Below are 13,269 nucleotides of genomic sequence, written 5' to 3' on the forward strand. Positions count from 1 at the left end.
AATTATGATGCATGAACAGTTTGAAAGTTTAAAGGGATACAGAAAGAACTTCTTATTTGCTAAAAACTGGAAAAATATGAGTTAAAAGAAACACTTTGAAGAATACAGGATGAGTGGGAAGATTGGGTTAAAGACAAAGCTTTAGAACCTTATGGTTCCTCACCTTACATAGAATCTTTATAACTAATAAATGTAAAACTAAAAAAAAAAAAATACATAAAAATGTGGCAACTGAGGCATGAGATAAAGAGGACCATCAATTTCATAGGAGGAATTGGGTGACTTGTTAGTTTGAAGTGAAAGTGGAGTCCCAGAGTCAGGAGACTCAAATAGAAATCTTTGAAAGATGTGGGAGACATAAGAGGAAGGCTGAAACAAAACAAGATTGAAGCCACAAACTAAAAGGTCACACAAACACTTTTCTCAGATCTCTCTGAAGTAGCAGTCAGAGCAGTCAGCTGAATGAGGCTTCAGTTGTGTAATTCCTGATTCATTGGAGATCCACCTGATTGGACCAAAGCTTTCATTCCAGACTTTCCTCTTCAGGGTCACTTAAAGCTTAAAAGAGGTGAAGCCTTCTATGAATGCATATTGCCATAATTCTGTGTCATAGTGAAATGTGAGAGAAAAACAAGAAAGTGAATATGTATAAGGAAAAACATTTTAAAATCAGAACTCTCAAAAATAGAACAGGTGCCTCAAAAGTAGGGGGTTCTCCCTCAGCTGAAGCTCTCAAGTATGGAATAGATGACCACTTGTTTGAATGTTGTAGAGAAGATTTTTCTTCAGGTATGGGTCAGACTGTCTGAATTCTGGGGTTCCTTCCATCTGAGATGCTCTAATTGTGTGATTCTGCCCTTTTCCCTCCTCAGAAGAGACTTAGAGTTGAGGTTTCACAAAACAAATCACATACTATCAGATTAGTCATGGCTATCCACTGACCAAATTTTATAGATGAGGAAACTAAGCCCAGAGACAAAGAAATGACTTTCCCAAAATCACAGAGAGAGTTACTGGGAGAATTAAAACTAAAACTCCTAGTCCTCCAAGCTGCCAGTCCATGACTCCCTCTTGTTAAAAACAAAATAATTTTATTGTTATCTCTTGTATTTTGCATCACCAAAATTTCTCCCAGGATCCCTCCTTCTCATCCCAGAGAACTCTCCTATATAATAAATAACATTTTTAAAGAAGAAAAGAAAAAGAGCAGAAAAATTAGAAAAATTGACTAAGACATCAAAAAACATCTGAGAATATGTATAACATACCACATCCATAGACCCAAAGGATTTGGGTGTGGGGGAAGATTTCTCATATATCTTTTTTTTTTGGGAGCCATGCTTTGCAATTGTGTAGTATTCACTTGTGGTTGTAATTCCCATTTACATTGTTATAGTCATAGTGCATATTGTTTTCTTGGCTTTGCTTACTTACTCTGTATCAGACTGTAAATATTTACACGTTTTTATGAATTTATTATATTTATTACTTCTTACAGCACAGTAATATTCCATTACATTCATGCAACAGTTTGTTTAGCTATAACCCAACTGATGGGCATCTACATTGCTTCCAATTCTTTGTTATCACATAAAGTGCTGTTATAAATATTTTGGTGTGTATAGGAACTTTCTTCTTATCAATGACCTCTTTGGGGTATAAACCTAATAGCGGAATCCCAGGAACAAAGAGTACTGACATATTAGTCACTTTATTTAAATAATTCTTAAATGCTTTTCTAAATGATTGTACTCACTCACAACTCTACCAACAAATGGACCAGTGTACCAATTTTCCTACAACCCCTCTAACATTTTCTGTTACCATCTTTATGGTATTGTGGGTTTGCCAGTTTGTGGGCTGTGAGGAAAACCTCAGAGCTGCTTTGATTTGCTTTTCTCTTATTAGTAGTGATTTAGGGCATTCTTTCACATGGTAATAGTTTGCATTCTTTTGAGATGTTTGTTCTGTCTTTCAGCCATTTATCTACTGAGAAATAACTTTGGGAATGATTCCTCTTTGTTGGAATCTCTGCTTGATCTCTGAAGCCCAGGCTAAAACTCACAGTCACTGGAGTGGAAGACTCCTGTTCAGATAAAGGTTAGAGTACATGGCCTCTAAGGTGACTTGTAGCCCTAAGATTCTGTGAGAGACAAGATAGTATCCCTATGCTGATGGAACTTCAGTCTAAAAAGACTGGGCAATGGATAGGACCGTTACCTTCCTCATTCCATGCATGTGTACTTGTGTAAATGCTGCCTAGGATCCCTTTAGATTTTTTTTGGTTGCTTCATTAAATGGTTGCAGATTTTTTTTTTTTCTGTATGAATCAAGGGAAAACTAACTCCTGGGCAAGTAGGGGAATGGGTGAGGATTAGGCTGTTAGTTTGAGCACTGAGCAATGCCTTCAGCCTTTCCTAGACAGGCAGCACTATAGGCAGGAAGCACCTGGGAGTCCCCTGCCCACCAAATAACATGTAAATGCTATGTAAAACACTCTGCCAGAGCAGTTGAGCCTGCTTTTCTTGAATCAGCAACTGAGGTACTTTTCCTGAGAAGTCCTTTACCCTGCTATGGCTGCTGAAAGTGATAAACTTTGAGATCAGACTTTGTAAACTGGTTTTTCTGCTCCCCTGCAAACTTAGTATGTAATCATAGGCATATCACTAAAGCCCTCTGGGTCTCAATAACAATAAATCTTACATGTAGTCTCTGCCAACCTTTTAATGCCCTCCCTGACCAAAAATAAAAAATGTTTTCATTTAATTTATGTGTGCTTTGTATTTATTGAATTTGTGTATGTTATTTCTTCACAATAAAATGTAAGCTCCTTGAGGGCAGGAACTACTTCATTTTTGTCATTATATCAGCACCTAGCACACCTGGCACTAGGAGGGACTTAATAATAAGCACTTGTAGAAGTAAGTTGGACATTCAGTTGTACCTGGAACTTACACAATAGTATTTAAATGATAAAATATTTGAAAATGATCCTTTTTTCCCCTAGCTCCTCTCTGAAACCTAGTTTAGTGTTTTATAAAATGGGTAACCTGAAGGAGATTAATTTTATTACAACTATGTAATAATCTCATTACAGACAGTTTAGAATATTGAACTGATCTTTTGCCTGGTTTAATCCAAGTTCTCACTAGCAATACAATGAAAGTTTTGGAAATTGACATTCAAAACCATCTGGACTGCTTACTATGAAAATTCTAGAGAAAGAAGGCCTCTGAAAGAAATATTACAATAATATCTCTTAAGTCAATCTCCAAGTACTATTAAGAATAAGAAGAAAAGTGACTTTTTGAAATAGCTAATCTACCAGGCATTCACAAATGTTATGGGTACTGTAACTTGATAACATCAGAACAGGTTGGACAAGGACAACTTGGAAATTTAAGAGTTGATGGGGTATAGGCTCTTGGAACGTCTTTGAATTCTCCTTGAATCTTCCCACTTAAACCTGGCCTTTCACACTCAATTCTGTTATTTGTTACCTCTTGATTGCTCCACCTACTTCCCACCTAAGCCTTGAATTATCTAATACCTCCCAATTGTTTCCACCTGCTTCCTACCCTGAATTACACCCCAGTTCCATCAAGATCTTCCTTAGACCCTCCTCCCAGACCACTAGACCACCTCTAGATCTTTCCCATGGACTTTCTGTATATAAGTTCCATCTCGCCTCCATGAAGGAGCTCAGATTCAATCCAGCTCGGATTCTGTCTAGCTGAGATTCTATCTAGCCTGCTTGTGAATACAAACATTAAAAATGTTTAGGCTCCTTAAGAGTCAACCTAGTAAGGCGAATCTTGAATAAACTTTGTTTTTCTTTGGCTTTAAGAAGGCTTACATCGAATTCATTTGAGCAGGACCTGGACTGTTGGCATTTTGGGGTCCCCAGTACCCCTCAACCTCATCATAATGACCACTTTCAGCAAAGTAACTTATACGTTATTAACACTATAGTTCTTCAAGATGCAAAGAGGGTTTAATATAGAAACCTGGATAAGATGTGTGCAATATGAAATTTAAAAATTAGAGAATTAGATGAGCAGAATTTAAGTGAATTACAGATTTGTATGGAAACCTGGATCAAATGTGTCAGACATGAAAAAAAGAACTGAGAGAATTAATTTTTGAAGAGCAATTCTATTATTAAATCCACTAAGTGCATTTAATAAGTTGTATAAAAATCATAGGCCACGTATATTTTGTTTATTGTATTGAAAATAAAATGAATCAAGAGGCAAATCCAAAATAAAATCTGTTTTACACACCACAGCTCAGGCAGAAAACACCTCAAATTTAAGGTTATATGAAATTCCTGATGTAAGTCCTTGCTTACTCTGACTACTCTGGAGTGGATAGGACCAGATGATATACAGAGTAGTAACTGGGAAGTATGGAGGTTAATATTTGAGGGTGACTAGGAGCTTAGGAATGGACCTTAGTTACTTCTTTCCATTTATAGTGCTGTTCAACTACATTTAAAAGCTAATATAATATTCTTATTTCATTGATTAGCTAACTAAATTGTATTTCTGTAGCTTTTAGATTAAGGAACTATATCAATTTGGAATCTTAAAATAAAATAATGTAATATAATTCAACTTGGTAGTAGAATTTAGTTAAAGTAAAAATATGTAGGGTTAATTTAAAAGGCAACATGACAGAGGGCAAAGAATAACCCCTCAGGAAGACTTGGATACAAGAATTGCCCTGAACTCTAAGACTTTAAATTACACAAGGATTGCTAATATGCATAGATGGAGGGCGTTAACTTCCATACATAGGATCCCAGAGCTCCTCTCTAAAACATCCAGTGCTGTGCATTCTGGGATTGGCATATTTCTGAAGGGAAGGTTACACAACAAATATATATACATATACATATAAAAATTTTATTTATTTTTAGTGTTCTACAATCACTACCATATAGCTTAGATTTTTTCTCCGTACCTACCCCCTCCCTCCCTGAGACAGCATACAGTTCTATATAGGATCTACACATACATTCCTATGAAATACATTTTCGCTATAGTCATGCTGTATAGAGCTAAAATGAATGTGAGAAATCATATAACAAACCAAAACAATACACACACAACAAAAATGATCTGCTACATTCTGCAATTGAATTCCATAGTTCTTTCTCTGGATGTGGAAGGCATTTTGCCTTAGAAGACCACTGGGAACTTTTTTTTTTAAATCCTTGCGTTGCTATGAAGTTCCAAGTTTACTAGAAAAAAATTCTTGCAGACTATGGTCGTTGCTGTGCACAAAGTTCTGGTTCTGCTCCTTTCACTCAGCATCAGATCATATAAGTCTTGCCAGGCCTCTCTGAAGTCTTCTTGTTCATCATTTCTTATAGTGCAATAGTACTCCATTACATTCATATACCATAATTTATTCAGCCATTCCCCAATTGATGGGCATCCCTTTGATTTCCAGTTTTTGGCCTCTACAAAGAGTGCTGTTATAAATATTTTTGTACATGTGGGACCCTTTCCCATTTTTATGATCTCTTGGGGATATAATCCTAGAAGCGATATTGCTGGGTCAGAGGGTATGCACATTTTTGTAGCCCTTTGGGCATAGTTCCAAACTGCTTTCCAGAATGGTTGGATGAGCTCACAGCTCCACCAACAATGAATTAGTGTTCCAACTCTCCCACATCCTCTCCAACATTTATCATCTTCCTGTTCTGTCATGTTTGCCAATCTGATAGGTGTGGTGTGGTACCTCAGAGTAGTTTTGATTTGCATCTCTCTAATCAAAAGTGATTTAGAGCATTTTTTCATATGAGTATAGATATCTTTAATTTCTTCCTCTGAAAATTGCCTGTTCATATCCTTTGACCATTTATCAATTGGGGAATGACTTGTATTGTTGTACATTTGACTCAGTTCTCCATATATTCTAGAAATGAGGCCTTTATCCCCAAGATTAGCTGTAAAAATTCTTTCCCATTATACTACTTCCCTCTGAATTTTGGTTGCATTGGGTTTGGTTATGCAAAAACTTTTCAGTTTAATGTAATGAAAATTATCCATCTTGTACTTCATAATCCTTTCTATCTCTTCTTTAGTCAAAAATTCTTCCCTTCTTCATAAATCTGATAAATATGCTATTCCTTGCTCCTCCAATTTGTCCATCATATCAATCTTTATATCTAGATTGTGTACCCATTTGGACTTTACTCTTGTGTACAGTGTCAGGGATTGGTCTATGCCTAGTTTCTGCCACACTGTTATCCAGTTTTCCCAGCAATTTTTGTCGAACAGTGAGTTCTTATCCCAGATGCTGGTACAACATTTTAATAATTCTTACATCATACAACATTTTAAAAGTTTAACATATGTAAATTAATTACCACAATATGGAAACCAAAATAGCTCAAAAAGCACCTCAGTCAGCAAACATGAAGGAGATGAAAACATTGAACTACAATATAAACACGTTAAATCTAATGAAGAATGGTGATGATTACAAGTGGTAACAGCTCATAAAACAAAGGGATGCAGAGGAAGGAAAAACCGGTTTGAACAATGCATAGTAAAACAGACAACTAAGCAAAGTCATCCCAGGGGCATTCAGGGATGAAAATAAGATTCCTAAAAACAGAAGAAAAAAATGGAAAAGATTTTCAAAAGGCATTTTAACAAATTATCTTCTTCATGAAGGATAGTGGACTCATTACATTTGAACCCTAACTCACAGTCCTCAAGGGGCTTTTGGAGGAGGAAGAAATGGCAGTAAGTAGAATACAAATGGGGAAAGCAGTTAGATTTGGATGCAGTATATATAAAGAAGATCTGTGCTGGAAATGATACAACTGTGAGGGCAATGATGAACAGATATGCAGTGTGAATATATCAAAGGAGTAGAAGAAGTCTTAGTCTTTGTTCACTGCCCTACCTAAAATGTGTTATCCAGAATTGAACACAGTATTCTCTACATAGTCTCACCAGGGAGAGTAGTATCACCTCCCTCTTTCTAAAATAACTTTTTGTTTCAATACTTTGAAGGATCTATGGTTTTGTCCAGTGGGAACTCCCTTCCCTAATACAGATTACAACCCTTTGATCTTTTAGTAAATGGTCTCAGAGTTGTGACTGAAAAATTCATCACATTGTACCCAGTCTGGCAGTGAGACCCTCTGAACTTAGCTAGGCTATTCCTCATATAAAAAAATAGCCACTCCATTACTAGCCCCATGCTCAAAGCCTTTCCAAATTCAAAATAAAAGTCTTCTTGTTGGTTCTTCCACTTTTGATGCATGAAATTACTATTGAATTTTATCATCTATTCAGCTTTTGGTTGCAGTGAAATTTCAGCAGATCAACCAATCAGTAAGTGTGTATTTTTGCCCAGAACTATGCTAGGCTCTAGGGGTACAAAGAAAGAAATTAAATAGTCCCTGCACTCAAGGAGCCTCCATTCTATCAGGAGAGATAACCTATATTCATATAAACAAATACCATTTGTGTGTATGTGTGTATTTTTTTCTAGGTGGGGAAGGATACTAGCAACTAAGAGATCATCATAGACTTCTGAAGGCACTTTGGATTAGTTTTAAAGAGGGCTAGGCACCGTATCCCTTCCTGTACATAGTGAGTCATCCCAAACAAATAATTGCGGGGAAGATAAATGGTTGTTTTTCTTGTTGTTGTTTTTTAAATCTTTGTTCCATGAATTCTCATTGGGTGGAAGAGGGCTATGTTCAGAAGTGAATATGATGTAAAGACGAAAATAAAATTACTTTTCAGACAACATGAAGAGGGCCTTAGGTAACACCTCAAACATTTGGAAATCTCAAGGAATATATCATACTGTAACAGGTCAAGTTTCTTAAATAGCTGAAGGTTTATCCCATTATACACTAAAGTTTTGTGAACTGTATTATTTACTTCCTTGTCTTAAACATGTAAAATGCTTTGCAAAGCCTAAAAAAGCATTAGGTAAATGCTAGTTGTGTTCCTAGATAAAATATCTTGTATATAAAAAAAGTAAAGGGGCTAGGGATTATAAGAGGTAGAAGCAAAGAGAGGGTAATGAGTGACAGCTTGTGCAAAGGAGGCTAGAGATGTATTGAGCTCAGCGATGTAACTTTATATATGAGGAAAAGCAAGCAAACCAGTTTGACTGAAATATAGAGTACACAAAGAAGTAATATGTGATAAGTCTAACATGTAATAAGATAGAAAGCAGCCATATTGTGAAGGACTTACATACAGAGGTATTTTTATTTTTACCCAGAGGCAAGAGAGAGCTATTGAAGCTTCATGAGTGGAAGTGACATTGTCAGACTTTTGGTTTAGGGATATCACTCTGGTGACTTGTGAAAGATGAACTGGAGAGGGGAGAGTCTAGAAGAAGGAACCCAATTGGGAGGATAGAGGAGGGAATAGATCATAGAGATTTTGTGTATTCATACCCTTTTACCACTTACCCATTGGAGAATGATTCATGTTCTTGAATATTTGTATTATTTTCCTCTTTATCTTTTATATCAGACCCTTAGCAGGAATATTTGATTCAGCAAGAGAGAACAAAACTTATTCAAGATAATCACTAACATTTACATAACCCTTAACTTACTTTGCATGTATTTTGAACTTGTCAAAAACTCTATGAGGTTACAATGATTACTTTCCTTATTTTACAGATAAAAAAGTGGAAACTCATAGAGATTGTATTACTTGCCCATGGTCATATAACTAGTAAGTGACAACTTTAGAATTTGATCTCAGGACTTTCTGACTCTAAATTGAGTGCTAGAACAGATTGCAAACCATCCATGTCTTGTCGTGCTCTTATCCACATCCTTACCTCAGATCCTCAACAGAGGGTTCATCCAACACAATGGACACTTTTGTATCGCTTAACATTACATGGATACCAATGGAGTGTGTCAAATGCCCACTGGTAATGTCTCAGTTTTGATGTGTGATTGACCCACCTCTTTTTCTAGTCATTTATCTCTCTGATGATTTTTTTTATATTCCTTTTTATAAAAGTATCCTTCAATAAATTATTCTAAGATATTTTCCTTAGCCTTAATATCTCCCTATTAAAGAAATCAAGTATTTATTGGCTGAATTGGTTTCTGGGCAAGGCAGTTTATTTGTTTGCTTACTGTGGTAATTAATTTTCATTTTCTTAGGAAAGGGTAATTTGTATAGATTATTATCATTTTATCTATTTCCCCCCTTTTGGGGGCATCAACAAATTATTTATTAGGTCATATTGGAGAGAATTATCATGGCATAGTGGATGGAATGCTGGCCTTGGAGTTTGGGAGACTTGAGTTCAAATCCTTCTTCCAATACTCTCTTGCTTTGTGACTAAGAGAAAATCCCTTAAATCCTCTGAGTTCCAGTTTCTTTATGTGTAAAACAGAGATAGTAATACCTACCTCACAGCAATAATGTGAGGCTTAGATCAGATAATGCATGTAAAGTACTTTGGAAACTTCAAAGTTGCTGTTTAAATGGGAGTTATTATTGTATATCATGTTTTCTCAGTTATATTCCTCTTTCTTATTTGGTATCAATTTTTAAAAATCAGTTTATTTTTAGTTTTCAACATTCACTTCCATCAGATTTGAGTTTTCAATTTTCTCTTTCACCCTCTCCTTACCCCTCCCCAAGATAGCATGCAATCCAATATAGTAGGCTTTATATATATAAATTCATATTAAACATATTTCTCATTAGTCATGTTGTAAAGAAGAATTAGAACCAATGGGAGGAACCATGAAAAAGAAAAAACAAAACAACAACAAAAAAGAGAGTAGCTAGTATGTTTCCATCTACATCCAGACTCCAAAGTTCTTTCTCTGGACATAGATAGCATTTTCCATTGTGAGTCTTTTGGAGTTGTCTTAGATCCTTACATTGCTGAGAACTAAGTCCATCAGTTAGTCATGGCACAATGTGGCTGTTACTGTGTATAATGTTCTCCTGGCTCTGCTCACTTCACTCAGCATCCATTCTAATAAGTCTTTCCAGGTTTTTCTGAAATTTGCTGGCTCAACTTTTCTTATAGCACAATAACATTACATTTATGTTCCACAACCTGTTCAGCCATTCAGCAATTGATGAGTATTCTCTCAATTTCCAATTCTTTGCCACTGCAAAAAGAGCTGCTATAAATATTTTTGTACATATGGGTCCTTTTCCTGTTTTTATGATCCCTTTGGGATACAGACCTAAAAGTGTTATTGCTGGGTCAAAGGGTGTGCACAGTTTTATAGCCCTTTGGGTATAGCTCCAAATTGTTCTCCAGAATGGTTGGATCAGTTCACAACTCCATCAACAATGCATTAGTGTTCCAACTTTCCCACATCTTCTCTAACATTTATCATTTTCCCGTTTTGTCATGTTAGCCAGTCTGATAGGTATGATGTGGTACCTCAGAGTTGTTTTGATTTGCATCTCTCTAATCAATAGTGATTTAGAGCATTTTTTCATATGACTGTAGATAGCTTTAATTTCTTCCTCTGAGAACTGCCTGCTCATATCCTTTGACCATTTATCAATCAGGGAATGACTTGTATTCTTATAAATTTGACTCAGTTCTCTATATATTTTAGAAATAGGGCCTTTATCAGAGACATTGGTTGTAAAAATTGTTTCCTAGCTTTCTGTTTCCCTTCTAATATTGGTTACTTGGTATCAATTTTTATCTTTGTTCTAAAAAATCAATGATATGACTATATAGACAATTTATTTGGAAATGTTTCATGCATGGATAACAAATATTTTATTCTCTGTTATGAAATATCTAGTTTTAATTTTTCTGATGTTATTTGGTCTTCAACCTGTCCAAGGCCTCTCTTCATAGGAAAAAAAAAAGGTATTCATGATATGTATCATATATACTTTATACTATATTATCTACAAACATTAAGCCTCAATTGCTCAGAGAAGAGCAACCAGCTGGCAGAGAGAGTAAGTAATATAGCAAGTCACAGGATGAAAAGTGGGTCATACAGTACTGAGGACCACAGACACAGACTGGGTTGCTAAAAATGGATGGAAGACTTGGGAACAAGAGAATTCCAGTGCATAGGCTGAGAAAAGGCATGAGAGGATGACACCGAGTTGGCAGCAGGTCCTTACAAAAACACAACCTACCTCTGCCTGTGGAAGGATTAATCATATTCTCTGATAGTAAGGGGGAAAGAGAGATGAAGTGGTGGTGGACTGATCTACAAAATGCAGGTAGAACACCAGGTGATAGCCAAAATGAGGATCCAGAGGGAAATTTCAGCTTGAGGGGAAAATGATGGTGTTTTCTTGAGGGTTGGGAAGACCCAGACAAAGATTCTTTCTGACCTTTTCCTTCTTGATACTCCAGCCATGGAGGCTATAAGAGAATACATATGCGGAACCAATCTCATTATGGTCTGGAAGTAGTAATAGTCAGCCTGGGATATCAAAGAGCTCAAGATAGAGATAATAGACCACTGAGCCTAAGAATCTCAGGTGTGCAAAACTGAACTGACAAGAAATCAATGAAATAGTTCAGGACTTATCCAGTCTATGATCAGGCTGACATATAATGCTTCTAGGGCAAGAGGAAAAGTCCCATATCGCCAGAAAGTCCACCTTAGGGCCCTGCTCTCTCCTGGAACATTATTTCAAGAAAGGCCAAGTTGAACTTCCCTTTCTTACCTCCTTTCTTCCTACTACCTCCTCCACAAATCTCCAATATCTTCACCCAGTGCAAATACTTTTCCACCCTCCTTATTCCCGCTCCAGTTCTGGAACCATGAAAAATAACAAATCAGTTCAGCCACTGTTCCTGAATGTGGTGAGTCAATCAAGTCAAGTGAACAAGCATTTTATCATACAATAAATATTATAATTTACTTCTAAATTCCCCAATTCCTCATTCCTGTAAATTTCTGGACCAAAGTACTCCTCCCTGGCCATCACTTCCCTATGTGTATTGTTTCCCCCACTAGAATGTAAGCTTCTTTTTTATTATTAATTATTTTATTATTAATTTATTTTCAGATTTCAACAGTCACTTCCATATGTTTTAAATTTTCTCCCCCTCTTTCCCCAAGATGACATGCAATCTTATATGGGCTCTACACATACATTCTTATTAAACACATTTTCATATTAGTCATGTTGCATACAAGAATTCAAACGAATGGGAGAAACCATGAGAAAAAAACAAAACAAAATAAAACATAATAAAAGAGGAAATAAGTCGGCTTCATTCTGTGTTCCAGTTCTATAGTTCTTCCTCTGGATGTGGATGGCATTTTGCATCGAGTCCTTTGGAAATGTTTTAGGTCCTTACATTGCTATGAAGGTTAAATCTATCAGAAACAGTCCTCAAACACTGTGGTTGTTACTACGTATAATGTTCTCCTGGTTCTGCTCATTTCACTTAGCGTCAATTCATATAAGTCTTTCCAGGTTTTTCTGAAGTCCTCCTGTTCATCATTTCTTATAGCACAATAGTATTCCATTACATTTATATACTACAACTTGTTCAGCCATTCCCCAATTGATGGGCATTCCCTTGATTTCTGATTCTTTGCCACCACAAAAAGAGCTGCTATAAATATTTTTGTACATGTGGGACCTTTCCCCATCTTTATAATCTCTTTGGAATACAGTCCTGGAAGCTATATTGCTGGGTCAAAGGGTATGCACATTTTTGTAGCCCTTCAGGCATAGTTCCAAATTGCTCTCCAGAATGGTTGGATCAGCTCATAGCTCCACCAACAATGCATTAGTGTTCCAACTCTCCCACATCTTTTCCAACATTTGTCATCTTCCTGTTTTGTCATGTAAGCCAATCTGATAGGTGTGATGTGGAACCTCAGAGTTGTTTTGATTTGCATCTCTCTGATGATTAAGGATTTAGAGAAAGTAAGCTTCTTGAGGGCAGGAACTGTTTTTGCTTCTGTATTTGCAGTCATAGCACATAGTGCATAGCTATTTTGTAAATGCTTCCCTATTCGTTCTTTAACATAGACAACATCAGCAGAATATATGTGATACTTTCTTTGTAACCCTAAAGTTTTATGGGATGCATTGTCATGTAACCTTTTTGCTTGGTCCACTATTTGCAACTTTGTGATGCATAGTTATGTGCATGTAATCTGCCATATTGTTTGATATTTCAAGTTCTGTACTATTGTAATATGCCAGGCCTAGAGGCCTGAGGGCTACCCGAGTCTTCCCTTACCTCTATCGGAGGTCTTCGGTTGGCCAAACCGGATGCTCGTATGAG

This window comes from Notamacropus eugenii, chromosome 4 (assembly GCF_028372415.1).
Source record: "Notamacropus eugenii isolate mMacEug1 chromosome 4, mMacEug1.pri_v2, whole genome shotgun sequence".
In the NCBI taxonomy this organism is placed as follows: Eukaryota; Metazoa; Chordata; class Mammalia; order Diprotodontia; family Macropodidae; genus Notamacropus; species Notamacropus eugenii.